Source organism: Pan paniscus, chromosome 10 (genome assembly GCF_029289425.2).
Source record: "Pan paniscus chromosome 10, NHGRI_mPanPan1-v2.0_pri, whole genome shotgun sequence".
NCBI lineage: Eukaryota > Metazoa > Chordata > Mammalia > Primates > Hominidae > Pan > Pan paniscus.
In genome coordinates this window covers 132,050,811-132,066,215 of record NC_073259.2, presented here as the reverse complement: position 1 = coordinate 132,066,215, position 15,405 = coordinate 132,050,811, and the positions used below count along the sequence as shown (strand labels likewise).

Genomic DNA, 15,405 nt, shown 5'->3' with positions numbered 1-15,405 from the left:
TGTCTGGCAAACCAAAGCAAGCAAGGGAGAGAGATTTTTGAGTAGGCTCATTCAGGAAGCACAAAGTGCAAGAGCAGGTGACCTCTTACAGCCAAAAATCAACAGAGATGATGAAAATCCTAAGAATAGATAGGATTTGGTCATTAGAATTCAGTATCTGCATGGATGGACAGAAATTTATTGCCACTATACTCTCAAAGAGGGCCAGGGAATGGTCACAACAAATTATGCAAAACTCTGGTCTTCAGGCTTTTGATCTTGTAGGACTGGCACTGGAGGTTGATCCAGTACTGTTCTGAAAATGTATGTTATTAATGGCTAATAGCAAATCTGGCCAGTGGGCTCAGCAAACACCCCTAACTTCTAGGTACCCTAGATGGACATGTACACAGGACTGAACTGAAAATACAGAACACTTCATTATTAGCTGGGCCTGTGAATCCAATTTCCAATGCAGCATTCCATAAGGTAGGCTGGATCACATGGAGAACTCCTTTTCCCTACATTAGTGGCAATCTTAAACTGGGACCAAAGCGCATACGGGAATGAAAAGGAATTCATAAAATATTAGACATGACTCTTTGGTCTTACCACTCACGATAAAGACTGGCCGAGGTTACCCAAATCAGCACAGGAGATAATGCAGCCAGAAAGAGAGAGAGAAGAGAGAACATTTGCCCTTGTGCCAGGGTCCACTTGCCCCTACTCCTAAATAAGTCAGTCACCTGGAAACCAATCCAGCACATGGGAAAAGAGAGAAAAGGAAGAGAGGTGGTCAAGACCTTTCCGTTCAGGGGCAGCCCCAGCCTTACCACTCTAGCCACATACAGCCAGGAAAAAGAAAAGACATCACACATCTACATAGGCTTAGCCTTCTAACAACGCACAGTCACTAGACCCACTAGGACAGAGGCCAACACAATACCCTTTACCTCCCACAGCCAATCCTCTTTGTTGCATGGGAAAGTGAAGTCTGGGAAGGCAGAAGCCCAGGGCCTGAGAAACCAGCCTCTGGCAGCAGGGGAAATGACAAGAAGCTCATGCCCCCAGAAGCCAGCAGCTATCAAGACAAGGGCTTTCCTTTCTCTTGCTGCCCAGCTATGCATGGAAATAACATACAATTTCATGATGTCTGTGAATCACAGAGATCTAGACTGTATGCTCAACTGGAGTATTCTGGATTTCAGCAATGACCAAATAAAGATAAACAAATACCTGTCCTATATATGTTGCCTTCTTGAGTTGAGCCAAAGAAGGGAAAAAAAATCTTTAAAAAAGAACAAATCCAAAGAGAAAACAAAGTAAAAAAATAGTTGTGCTGGGAACACAATGACACTCAGAATCAAGTCTGCACAGATCAATGTGAAACCATAATCCTCAGGTAAGAAGATTTTCAGGAACTCATATTTAAGGAAAAAGCTATTATTCAGACGTTGGGGAAAAAAAAAACACCAGAAATTTATAAAGCAACCGAGCTTTTAAAAAGTTTTGATAGCTCGGTGAGGATAGGAACAACAGAAGAAAAAGACAAAGGGTGGCATGAGATCTAGAATCCATGTAAGGCCTCCAAGATGGCAGAAGAAAATGGGACAACTGAAAGTTTTAATAACCAATGGTTCACATGGAAAGAAGAAAATGAAGATCCCAGGGAACAAAAAGAGTTGGACAAAAATGTTTCTGACATCTTTAGAGTAGGGAAGGTGGTCCAAGATCTGGGGAATCCAATGCCAGATAAAGGCGAGAGGTCAGGAAGAGCGTGAGACACGGAGAGCTGCTTCCTCACTCAGCCCCAAAGGGCACATGCTCAGAAAAAATTCTAGAGACAGCTTTGGCTTAAAATACTCAAGGGGGATTCTCCATCTAGAACAAATGGTGAAACAAGGGGAAAACTTACCACAGTGACAGGATCAAAACCCCCAAGACATTCCAGAAGAACAGGCAGAGGCAGGGGCCACAGTGGCTGAAGGACTACAAAGGCCTTAGGATCCTGCTGGATGGGAGAAATGCAGAGAGAAAAATGGGTTTATTTATAGAGAATTTAGGATCACAAAATGTTTTCGTGAACTAGCTATTATAAACGTGGGGTCCCAGCTCAGAAGATAGGACAGACCTATTTACATCTGGGATTTATATAAATATATGGGACTCAAGGCATGGAGGTCCAAAGAAGGGATGAGCAAATCTGAGAAACCACAGAAAGGAAAATCCAGGCACTCTGCACAACTTCCCTCCAAGATATAGGTATCCCATTATCACAATTAGCCTCGTGATGGGAACTGGATCCAAAATGAGTTTAAGGTTCATAGGTATAAGATAACTGACTCAGACTGGCTAAAATGCCAGGGAATAAACAATCAATAATGTTTTTTCATGGATTTTCCAGTCTCTCACGGTACTGAAGAAGCACAAACTGGAGTCAGACTGGGTGAGTTCATGTCCTGGCCCTACTGCACACCTGCTGTGTAACCTTCACCTAGGAGGTTAAGAATGAGTTAATGGAGATAATAAAGGCAGCTGATCTTATAAGGTAATTTAAGGATTAAATCAATTAATCCATGAGAAGTACTTAAAACACTGCCTGGCAAATTTTAAGGGCTCAACAAAGCTATCATTATCATTATTTTATTTATTCCATCTACTACCTCCCCGCCTCTGCTATATTCTATAATTGTTCAGAGAAGTTTAGGTATAGATCTCAAGATCTAGCTTTAATTTTGGGGAACTTCACTTTCCCCTGGGAGTTATGATATATTAAGGAACTTAGGTTCACACTGCTGCCGTATCTACATGTGGATGGGACATTTACATGTTTTTCTAGCTGTTGTCAATCTGGGGACAGTGCTGAATTACAGTATGCCTCTACAGCTCCCCAGAGCTTTGGGGGAAAGGATTATGTGAAAGGCATGTGGTTATAATGATCCAACTTGCTAATAGCTATCTGAAGTTGCTACATCATTTTCAGCAGAAATCACTAACATTAGAAATAGAGTCCTGTAGACTATGCTGAGTGGCCCTGCACTGTCAGAGACTGAATAAAACAGGAAGAAAATGGAAAAGTGAAAATGCTTTCAACACATTTAGCTATTTTAGTTTCTCTGTGGGAATAAAGGTTCAACTTAGAATGAAAGCTGTTAGCAGGATAATATTTTAAAGGGCAGGAATACATTTGGAGGAATTTCAAGTGGTCTTGATATTGGGCCAGGTTTTTTCCTCCCTTACTGAACTATACATGCCAATCATGGTGCCTGCTAGCCTACAAATCCTACTAATGGGAACTGCTTCAGCTTTAACGATAGGCCCAGGCAGCCATCGGCCACATGACCACTTCTGAGACCAAGTGCAGACATCTGACCCAAGAGCTTAACTCTGACATATGATGTGGCTTGGAACAACAATAAAAGCAAAACAAAATCAGATTCCCTCTCTCTCAGGAATCTAAGCAATACTGAGAGAATGAGGTTATCAGCTGTGAGAGATGAAGCTGAGAGGTTATGATCCGCAAAATGACTGCAGAGGTCATCAAATCACAGCAAACCAAACTCATGAGGAAGTAGAATCTATAAGCAAGGACGAGCTAAAAGGTTAGAAAAGACATACAGAGGAGGGAAAAACAAGCCAGATGGCAGCAAGAGGAGAAAGACACAAAGAAATGAGTGATGCCGTGAGAGACCTCACTGTCCATGGGAAGACTGTGGCTTGTCTCTGGACAGCCTGAGTTCCTCATGGGTCTGATCCACATGCATCCTCCAATATAGCCCCTTGTACAGAAAGTGGTCTGAATGAAACTCTGTTCTTTGCAGCAAAAAATCCCTAACTAAAACACTTCCTTCAACTCCCCCTTAAGATGAAGTTTTCCCAGGAGGTGCCTCAGTGCCACAAACAAACAGATTGCGGGCAAGCCCACCCCCTCCAGCCCCCCCGCCAGACATGCCTAGACATACCCAATGTCCACTTCCCAGCAGAACAGGGATGTCTTATCTCTAGGTATATAGGCACAGTCCCTATGGCTCATGAGCATCTCGAAGACCTATGTAAATGTTTCAGATCTGAAAAAAAACATTACTGGATGCAAAACATGAAAAGAAAATTGCAAAATTAAAGTTAATAAATGTTAAATGTCTACAGCCAATCAAAGCTTAACTCATATGGTTTTGTACAAGCTAATTTTATGTGGGACATGGGTGATTTAATGTTTGATATGACATAGTAAAGGCCTCCAAAAGTTTAATGGCTTAAGGCCTTCACAGGTCTTCGCACCAGTCCCACAGCAGCGGACGTGTTTGGGCCTAAGCTGGAACCTGCCATTCCACCCCTTGGATAAGTGTATGCTTAAACTGTATGCCTGGCCGCTCAAACTGGGCACTCAGTCTAAAGTGAGAGGTCAAATCCCACCTCCCAGATTTAAACACAGTTATTTTACCACTTCTGATATTAGGAATCTGTTATCTTTTCTTAACGAAATATTTTAAATAAGTGAAGCCAAATAACTTCTATTAGCCATACTATTAGTTTTACCAAGAAGTTTTTTAAAATGTCATTTATGATAGCAAATGGTCTCATAGATTTAAAGGATTTAACACTTGACGTGTGTCAGAATAGTAAATCAAAAATCAGTCACATTTACTCTCTCCTGCAAGAACTCCCTCAAATGTCATGAATAGACCTAGACATTTTCTTCCTTCTGGTCAGATTCTCAATCTGAGAAGAGTAGGAAGTGGCACAAAAGTTACATGAAACTTAGATCTTATATTCTGAGATGATGGTGTTAAAAACAAAAAAGCAAATATAATCCTTTCTAGAGTCATTGTTGATTACAGCTCTAATTTCATATGCACAGATAAGCGACATGTGTTCTCTGGAGCCATCCCCCGACTAAGACCAATTCACTCTTCTCACTTTCACTACTGAGCTCCTCCACAGCATCTATAATACCTTCTGTGTGCGCCTCCCACACACCATTCTGTACCCCCACCCCCACTACAAAACTGCTCTCAGAGTCAAATCTTGGGGCCGTTCCTCCTGCCTCACCCTGAATCCTAGTCTACGGTCTCCTCGGCTCCCAGTTCCCTGCACATTCTCACTTTTCCTCTGGCCTTGCTGATTGTGTCTGCCATCTCAGATGCCTACACCTAAATATAGGAGTCCTCCATACGGTATGTCCTGTCTCCATTTTTTAGCTCAACTACCTGCTTGGCTGGAATGATGACCATTTCCATGATGATGATGCCACAGTTTCTTAACACAGTCTTTTCTTCTTACCTGTATCTCCAACTGCCTACTAGAATTATTTCCCCATCATCCCACGATAAACTGAAAATCACTACTTTGACAAACTCAAAGTCCCTATAAAAGGCAACTTCTTCCCTCAACAGATCTCCCAGGCAAAGAACTTTGAAACCAACTCTCTCCTCCTCCCCGGCCCCCATACCCCTTTCAACTGTTTTCTTTCTGTGCTTGTTTCTTCCCTTCAGCATTTAAACACAATGCAGAAGTCTCCCCCAACCTTAAGGAAAAACAGCATTTAATCCCAGGCCTTCTCTAGCTACCCTGTCTCCCTGGCCCCACCCTCCATTTCCCCATCCAGACCTCTTAAAGACTGATTTTTCCAGATTTCTATTGCTTCACTTCCCACTCATGCCTCAATCCAACACCACACCACCGAGGTTCCTCTCATTGTCGGCCTTCTCTTGGCCAATCCAAGGGCACTTTTTGTTCTTTATCCCATTGGACATTACCGGCCACACTCCCTTGGCTCCTTCTGTGACCCTACGGCCTCTGTGTTCTACACTCACTGCATAAACCCAGTATTATCAGTTGGCCGGGCAAGCTCTTGTAAACACTAGTTCATTCCCATGAGTTCCATCTCCCCTCTCCTCTGCTCCTAACATCCACACCAGTTTCAACCATCTCGCCCACTGGTTCTCAACTCTGACTGTGAAAGAAAGCTCTGCTAGGAGTCCACATTTCAACTGTTCACAAGGCCTCCAGAGGGCACTCAAACACCTGCTCAGAAACCTTCTCAGCTCTTCACACTAAGGAGTTAGGACTTGAAATCAATGTCACAATGGGTTACTACCTCTAGTTGCCAAGCATCATGAAAATGCATGCAACCCGCTTTGTGCAGGTTCTCTGATTCTAACTGTGAGTCTGGAGGCTTACCACAAGGTCCTAGTCCTATCACAATGTAAAGTTATAGTATTAAAAGTAATTTATTGAATATCGGTTAACTGAGAAACTTGACATGTTTTCTAGCCAACACCGAGTACTTTGAATCAATGAAATATTCTTAAACCCCCATCAGGCTCAATCCTAAACATATTTGAACTACACATACAAAAGTGATATTTTGAAAGCCAGAGGGACATACAGGATTTACTCTGCAGAAGAAAAATGGTTCCAATTATTTCTATGAACTGTTGTATTGTTAACCTAAGTGGCAGAGTTCATCATCTTTGGGACAGGGGTCTGCTCTGGCTACAAAGGCTTCCTCACAAGCTCTGTCACAATATCATAGAACACACTGCAAAATAAGATATGGAAATAACCTATGATTATTTTATGAACTTTCAGGGGTATGAAAAATAAATGAGTTCTAGAATAGCTTTACTGAATTTCTTATAATGTATCAAGTGACACAAGAGACACTGTGTATTTCAGAATTAGAATAAAGGTGTAGAAATGTTTTAGCATTAAAAAGCAATACGAATTATATTTTTAAAATTACATTTTGAATGCTTCTGCTACATCTTCAAAATTAAATTGTATTTTAAAAATTCTCTTCTTTCAGTGTCTTACAAATGAGTAATCATAGCCATTGGTTCCACCTTGTGACTCTCCCATATGGATTAGCTGTAGCACAACTTGCTTGCTTTCTTTTTTTATTTTTTTGAGACAGGGTCTCGCTCTGTCACCCAGGCTGGAGTACAGTGGCGTGATCATGGCTCACTACAGCCCTGCCTTCCAGTGATGCTCCCACCTCAGCCTCTTAAGTAGCTGGAACCACAGGCATGTGCCACCATGCCTGGCTAATTTTTGTATTTTTGGTAGAGACGGGGTTTTGCCATGTTGCCCAGGCTGGTCTCAAACTCCCAGCCTCAAGCCATCTGCCTGCCTTGGCCCCTCAAAGTGCTGGGATTACAGGCATGAGCCACCATGCCCAGTAGACACAACTTTCAACCTGGGCTGAAAGACTTCAATTTGCTAAATCTAAGATTCACTCCTGATCCCTTTATTACATCTCTAGGCCGTTTGAAACTACTGCTCCTGTCCATTCTTGAAACTTTCTAACTTCCAGGACGTCTCTCCTGAGTGTCCTCATCTGCACTCCCTTCTAGCCAGTCCACCAGGCTCACACTAAATGAATCTGCTCCTGTAAGCTCTGCAACAGTAAAACCGATACGGTGAGCGTGGAACCCAAGCTAAGCCAATCAGATTGTCCTTCTGGAGAATTTGGAATTGGGAAGTGGGAAGTGGAAAGACTGGGTCTGTGATGTGAGCTGGCAGAAGTTAGAGTTTCAGAATGGCCTTCCAGAGTGACCACCTGGGGTCACGTGTTATTTACTGCCAAGCGAGAGAAGAGATTAGGGGGAGGGCAGGCACACATAGAAGCATAGGGCAGACACACAGTGAGCAGGAGAAGCCTGGGAGATGAAGGCAAAGAGCACAGCCACACTGACTGCCGCCAACTTCCCAGCGACTGGGCCCCAACCTCTGATGAAGACATCTACCTTCCTCTCTAATGACTTCTGTTACCTTGGCAGGCACTTTCTCCGCTACCTTTTCCCCACTTGTCCTTCAAGGTACCCATGCTCCAGCCATACTACTAACAGCCAGGTGGGCACTCACACATGGATGAAAGGGCACCACTCTGCCTATTTCCTGGCCTGCCCCTACGTGGAAGGGACCAGTTTACCAAGATGAAGAGAAATCACTCCCAGAAGTCAGGTGTACTCTGACAACAGGATGACTGACAAAAGGACCACTAATGCCCAGAGGAACCTCCACCACCCACTCAGAGAGGCAAGAGTCTACCCAATGAACCCCAAAGACAATCATGGTATTATCTGAAGTCGAGGTCATGCAGTCTCAAGTAATTCTATGTGAAAAATATCAATGGTCCAGTCTGTCTAGACAGATATGCCCCAATTTACAGAAGTACAACTATATTGCAAGAAAAATTTACCATGTAGAAATATTGATTTTAATACCATAGCTATGTATAGTATCTAGTCATTCTTACAGCAAAACATGTGTACTGTAAAATTATTCTTTGTAAATCCTCTTCGTGACACACCTATGTGTCCTATAAGACCTTCAGACTCAAGTACATCCAAAACTGAATCAATCACTTCCTCACCAAAGCCTGCTATATTCCTGTCTTAATCTGTTTTCTATTGCTTACAAGAGAATACCTGAAACTGGATAATTTATGAAGAAATTTATCTCTTACAGTTATGGAGGCTGAAAAAGCCCAGGGCCACATCTGGTGACAGCTCTCCTGCTGGTGGGGACTCTCCAAAGAGCCCTGAGCCGGCACAGGGCATCACACGATGAGAGGGGGCTGAGCATGTTAACATGCTGTCTCAGGTCTCTTTTCTTTTTATAAAGCCCCCAGGTCCCCTCCCATGACAACCCATTAATCTATGAATGGCTCTGCCCTCATGAGCCAAACCTCTCTGAAAGGCCCCACCTCTCAACACTGTCACATTGGGGATTAAGTTTCAACATGAGTTTTAAAGGGGACAAATATTCAAACCATAGCCAATTCCCAACTATAGTAAATGAGTCCACTCTCCCCTCAATTGCCGAAGTCAATATCATTGACTTCCCCCCATCACAAAGGTCTAGCCACTCTCTTCCAAATACCTCTGGAAACTCTCCACTGTGTACCTGCATTGTCTCAACTTAACTCAAGCCACCGTCATCTTCCCTGGAATTCTACAAAAGCCTCCAGTCTTGCTTCCCTCTAATCCATTATCTACTCTAATGTAACCTTCTAGAATGCAAAATGGATTGTTCTTACCCTACTCACAAGTTTTCAATGGGTCCCAATCATTTTCAGTGTAAATTCCAAATTTATTCATTGGCTTTAACCAAAAAAAAAAGTGCTCATGTCTATTTGCCATGTAGCTATCATGTCCCAGATATAATATACTTTGTTAAATCAAATGTTCCATCATACATGTAATACAGGTACATGTAATCTTGGCAAATACAAAAAAGATTATTTAAATCACCCGACATCCTACCGAATTCCACGATTCTTAAGATTTCCATCTAATTTCTTCTACATATTTTTGCCATTCATAGGTTTTACTGGAAGGCTGCTGGGACTTTTTTTGGGGCATTTTCATCATATCAGGTATACAATTGTGTATCCTGATTTCCTTCCACTTAACACTATCATAAGCATTTTAATATATTTTCTTCATAAACGTTTTTAATGGCAATGTTATTTGCCACTAAATATATGATATAGGGGATGTATCATAACCATTCTGCAAACTGTGCCCATAAATATAATTCTACAATATACATATTTTGTGCAGAAAGCTTTTCTCTGTATTTAAAAATATTCTTTTGATGGTTCCTAGACCATCAAGAAATGTAAATAATTTTAAGACTCTTGACACATATGGCCAATGTAACATAAAAGTGTGTCATTTTTACCACATCCTTTTAGGTACTAGGCACTGTATATTTTTGTCTAAATCTAGACCTTCATGAAATTGGTGAGAAATTGTAACATCTTCATTACAAAAGTAAATGACCATTGTAAAAAAAACTGAAGCAATGCAAACACATGTGATATGAAAAACCAGTCTCCCCTAGGCTTTTCCCATGAAATAATCAGAATTAAATGTTTTCAGGTATTCTAGTCTTTTTCTAATTCTTATTCAGAATATATATATATACACACACTCACCCTTCATTATTTTGTTTTGTATCTTACAAAAAATGAGATTAAGCTTGCTTTTTTGGCTCAGCAGTATATTCTAGACATCCATACAGGCTATGTCAGTACATACAAATCTACCTCTCTATATAAAAAACTAATAGGCTAGACATGGTGGCTCATGCCTGTAATCCCAACACTTTGGGAGGCCAAGGCGGGAGGATCACTTGAGGCCAGGAGTTCAAGACTGGCCTGGGTAACGTGGTGAGACTCCGTCTCTACAAAAAAATTTAAAAATCAGCCAGGTGTAGTGGTGTGTGTGTGTGTGTGGTCCCAGCTACTTGGCAGGCTGAGGCAGATCACTTGAGCCCAGGAGGCTGAGGTACACTGAACCACATTCCGTACCACTGCACTCCAGCCTAGGCAACAGAGCAAGACCCTGTCTCAAAACAAAACAAACAAAAAATCCCACAAAAAACAAAACGCTACTTGATATTCCACAGTATATGGGTACCAAAATTTATTTTGATTATCTTCAATTTTTCATTATAAATGACGCTGCAATAGACATTGTTTATATTAATGTATGTTCTCCTATGAAAATAGCACAGATTCCTTGAAGTGTAGCTGCTAAATCAACGTGTACTTTTATTTTGATAAAATTCTGCCAAAATTGCCATCTAAAAACTTGGAACAATTTTATGTCCCAACAACGTATTAGGTGCCTCTTTTACATCGCTGGATAGTTTTTAATTTTTGCCTGATGCCCTCCTCCCAACAAAAAAATCTAGTTTTTAAATTTCCATTCTCCTAATCACAATGAGGTTGAATTTCTCTTCACTGTTTGAACACATTTATCTAAGAACTGTTCATATCCTCAATTCATTACCTAATTTGTTAATTCTATTTATTCTTTATACATGCTACAGGTTGTTTTCCCAGTCTGTCACTCTGTAACGCTTTTTGTCACAGAATTATCAACTGTGATTATAGTCAAATTTATCAATCCTTTCATTTATGATTTTAGGTCTTGGTCTTACCTAAATGGCCTACCAGAACACATAATTTCCAGTGTATCCTTCTACATAACAAATTCTCTTATATTTCCTTCTAATGCTTTTATAGGTTTTTTTAGTTAGTTCCTTAATCCATCTAAGTTATTTTGAATGTGATGAAGTAGGATCTTTCTTTCTAAATAAAGAGCCATTTATCCCTATACAACATACTGAATTATAATTTCCCAACTGTTGCAAAACACCAACTTTATCATATACTAAATTCCGATATAAAAATGGGTCTGTTACTGGATTCTACTTTGCTCCAGACGTCAATCTGTCTATTCTTGTGTTCACCATTTATATTACTGCAGCATTTCAGTATGCTTTGACTTCTCATATAGCAAATCCCCCAACACTACTTTTCCATTAAAAACGTTTGTCATTTTTTGGCCATTCTAGGACATTTACTCCTACAAAAGAGTTTTAGAAGCAATTTATCAAGTGTCCAAAAGAATTCCCACTGGGATTTCAATTGTAATTACATTGAAATCATAGTTTAATTTGGAGAGTACTGCAATCTACAATGATGCCTTCCCTTCCAGGAAAAAGTCTGCCCATTTATTTAGGTTAGCTTTTAAATCATTTAGGTAAAAGTTTTTACTTCTCTTCATAAAGCTTTGGTACATTTATGTCTTACTTGTAAATGTTTTCTAGTTTTGCTGCTATTCAGAACAGAATCTAACTTTTCTATACGGTAATTAGTGATTTGATTATTAATGAATTACACAGCTTTTCCAATGTTTCACAACTTATATTTCTATCCAGCGAACTGTCTATTCACATCCTATAACCACCTGTGTGTGGATCTTCATTATTTTCTTCACCAATTTGGATGAGTTCTTTGCATATTGAAAATACTAACTCTTAGCTTATCATTTGCCACAAATATTTTCCACTTTATGATTCGGGTTTTTTCCCTTCTCTTCCTAAAGAATAAATTTTTATGTAGTCTAATACACTAATTTTTAATTATTATTTTCTCTATTGTTTCTAATAGCAGCAGCTACTTACAGATTTGAGTGCCCTGCAGGTGCCTGGCCCTTTATCTCTTACTCTCATAACACCTGCAAAGTGGGGATAATTTTCCTCACTTAAAAGATTCCAGTTTAGACACATCTGAGTCTAAAGCATGTGCTCCATCCACCTTAGCATGTAAAACTCCTCTTTCCAGATGTTTAATATTTACTTACATTTTCTTTAGACTCAGGGGGCATTTGTGATGATTTCATTATTATTTATGACATTTCCATATAAAAAAGTTTATTTCTGGGGTGCTGAGTAAGTTCCAGTGACCTGTATGGATATTTTACAGCCAGAATGATACTGTTTTAATGAATGTGGCTCTATAATATGTTTGAATATATTTGTCTCACCTCATTACTCATAATTATTCTACCACGTTCACCCCAAAATGAACATCTCCATAACATGCAGACATCACAGCCCGGAAGACGGCCTCTCTTTCCGTTCAAGGTACCCCTTCAGACCTTTCAGGATACTTTATGGTCTCCTCCACAGAGCGCACACTTGACTCTATAAGGTTGTGCCTACACGGTTCACTTGTTTTGCTGCAACCTGGTCAGAGCCAGTTTCTTGTTTTGGGTTTTTTTTTTTTTTTTTTTTTTGGCCATTTTAGGTTCTAGTAGGTTATTTCTGGTATTCAGAAAGCTATTAATTTTATACATATACTAATACATGGTCACTCCATCAATTTTTTTGTCTAATAATTTTTGTTATTGTTTTCATAGTCAATAGCATCTACAAATATTTCCCTTCATTTTAGAGCCTCACTTCACTCCTATCTCACATATTACCGCTTTGTCAAAACATACAAACCTTGTTAAATAATGTCCCAATTTTTAATTTGACTCTCTGACACTTTTAAGTATAGACAACTAGTTTAACATTTATGTGTACTTTTTGCATACCAAGTACCTTTTTATTGCTTTTATTTATCCCCACTTCTTAAAAATTAGAAACAAGGATTTGTGGGGGTTTTGTTTGTTTGTTTTGTGAGACAGTCTCCCTCTGTTGCCCAGGCTGGAGTGCAGTGGCATGATCTCCGCTCACTGCAAGCTCCACCTCCCGGGTTCACGCCATTCTCCTGCCTCAGCCTCCCGAGTAGCTGGGAATACGGGTGCCTGCCACCACGCCCAGCTAATTTTTTGTATTTTTAGTAGAGACAGGGTTTCACCCTGTTAGCCAGGATGGTCTCGGTCTCCTGACCTCATGATCCACCTGCCTCCCAAAGTGCTGGGATTACAGGTGTGAGCCACTGTGCATGGCCAGGATCTTTTTTTTTTTTAATCAAACATTGATTTGACCTTAGTGTAGCTGGTAACGTGAGGTCAATGTGAATTCCAAGGGAAAGCTCACGTCTCTTCCAGGCAGCCCTCTGAGATGGCCAACCTGGTCTCCCCACTTCTACTCTCCACCCCCAACATGCCCCCACATCTTGCATGCGACGACTAGAGTGGCTGTTTAAAGATACAAATCTGATTATGTCACTCCTCTTCGTAAATCCCAACCCATATCATGGTTTCCCATTTCACTCGGGATAAAATACAACCACTTTAACCTGCCCTACATGACCCTACTTGATCTGGCCCCTGGCCTAGCCACTCTTCCCCTTCACCTCCATAGTCTATCCACATTCATTCTTTCAGTTCCTGGAATGGGCAAAGCTTTTTCCCCACTTTGAGGCCTTCCCACATGCTGTTCCTCTGCCTGGAAAATTATCCCTCACTTTCCTCCACACTAACACCTACGCACTCTTCAAATCTCAGCTTAAATCTTATTTATACAGAAAAGTCTTTCCTAGGCCCCTTCTCTCCACTCTAAAATTTGGTCTCCCCTTTTTTATACTCCCTCATAGCAGGTGCTTCTTAACTTTCACAGCAGATACCAGTTTGTGATCATACGTGTAGTTGTGATTGTGTTTAAATTCCAATCCCCCTCACAAATCATAAGCTTCAAGAGAACAAAATAAGTTGATTTTGCTGGCCACACTACAGGCACTCATATATATCTGAAAGAAAGAAAAATACGTAAAAAGCCCCTAATCGTATCTCATACATCTTAAAATGTTACCCATCACATCATTCAATCATTATTTAAATGATTAAAATATTAAATCTCAATATTAAAACTCTGATACAGCCTGCAAATTTAGTAACAATCCCTTTTCCCTGAAGGACATAAAAGCTAATCTGAATCTGCTGCTGCCACAGAAAAATACATGTACACCTTACAACTCTAAGGAAATAAGCTTAAATATTATAGTGCGAGTATTGTCTAGTGTTCAGTTTGCTAATATGTTTATTCACAGTCAACTAATTTATATGCCTTAATTTTTAAGGTATGTAAAAGCACTAGGGGCTGGGCACAGTGGCTCACACCTGTAATCCCAACACTTTGGGAGGACTGCTTTAGGCCAGGAGTTTGAGACCAGTTGGGGCAAGATAGTAAGAGCCTGTCATTACAAAAATAAAATAAATCAGCCAGGTGTGGTGGCACATGGTTGTAGTCATTCCTAACTACTGGGGAGGCTGAGGCACAAGGATCACTTGAGCCCAGGAGTCCCAGGCTGCAGCGAACTAGAATCATGCCACTACACTCCAGCCACGGCAACAGAAAGAGACCCTATCTCTCTCTCTCTTTTTTTTTTTTTAAAGAAGAGGAAGAAAACAAAGCCCTAGGAAAAAATGCTTTGCAAAATATTGTTAAGAAGACTAATGTATTGTCAGTGCTTGATAAAAATTAATTTAAAAAGTCACAAATTAAAAAGCATTCAAAGTTGACTATCTGTAGTGCTCTGTGATATGATACACACACATCTGGTCAAAAAATATAAATGATATTGCAAATAATTTTTGGATCACAAAGGCTAATAAAACCAACCTTTATATATACTACTTTACATTCCACAACACATATGCACTGTATCACTGAACTCTATGGACCAGACAGAGCAGGCCATTTACAGGAAAGAAAACCGAGGTTTGGTGTGATTCAATGTCCTCCCCAAGGTCACACAACTTCTAAGTGCTAGAGTCAGAACTACCATAGGGGAGGGGTGGCTGCTTCCACATGTCAATTTCTTAACCAAAAGAGAACTTCATCATAAATGCCGAATCTCGATAATTAGCGTAGATCTGTGCTCCTATCACCGAAATTTCATCTCATCAGAGAACCACCACCAGCGAAAAAGCTGTTTTAAAGTTAAAACTTAAACAGCTATCAATTTGGGAAATGGCTAAACCATGATATACTGAATCTATGGAACATGGTGCAGCAGTTGTTAAAAAATGACTTGAAGCATTACATGCTAACATTGAAAGTTACGGTGCAACAGTCCTTGTTAAAACAGTCAAAAATGATGTTAAGTGCACACACGTAAAAGTACTCCAAAAGATCTAGAAGGATAAACACCACACACATAATAGTCGGCAT

The 15,405-nt window shown here is 40.4% G+C and overlaps 2 protein-coding genes across 12 annotated transcripts in view; both read right to left on the bottom strand.

The window, feature by feature from the left end:
• The window catches only part of RFLNA (refilin A), a 346,100-nt gene that overhangs the window by 329,940 nt on the left and 755 nt on the right, over window positions 1-15,405 (bottom strand). For 5 of the 7 annotated variants that reach the window (XM_055096333.2, XM_034934781.3, XM_055096336.2 and 2 more), the window contains exon 2: window positions 1,895-1,990. The exons of 1 other annotated variant lie outside the window; for it this stretch is intronic. The gene's annotated coding sequence lies outside the window, so the exon portion shown is untranslated. The remainder of the gene's footprint in view (window positions 1-1,894; window positions 1,991-15,405) is intronic. One more of the 7 variants, XM_055096334.2, reaches the window with a different exon arrangement.
• The window catches only part of ZNF664 (zinc finger protein 664), a 41,528-nt gene that overhangs the window by 25,456 nt on the left and 667 nt on the right, over window positions 1-15,405 (bottom strand). For 3 of the 5 annotated variants that reach the window (XM_057299561.2, XM_063593762.1, XM_063593761.1), the window contains exon 2: window positions 1,895-1,987. The gene's annotated coding sequence lies outside the window, so the exon portion shown is untranslated. Of the gene's footprint in view, window positions 1-1,894; window positions 1,991-15,405 lie in introns of those variants that run through there. The other 2 variants (XM_057299560.2, XM_063593760.1) reach the window with 1 other exon arrangement.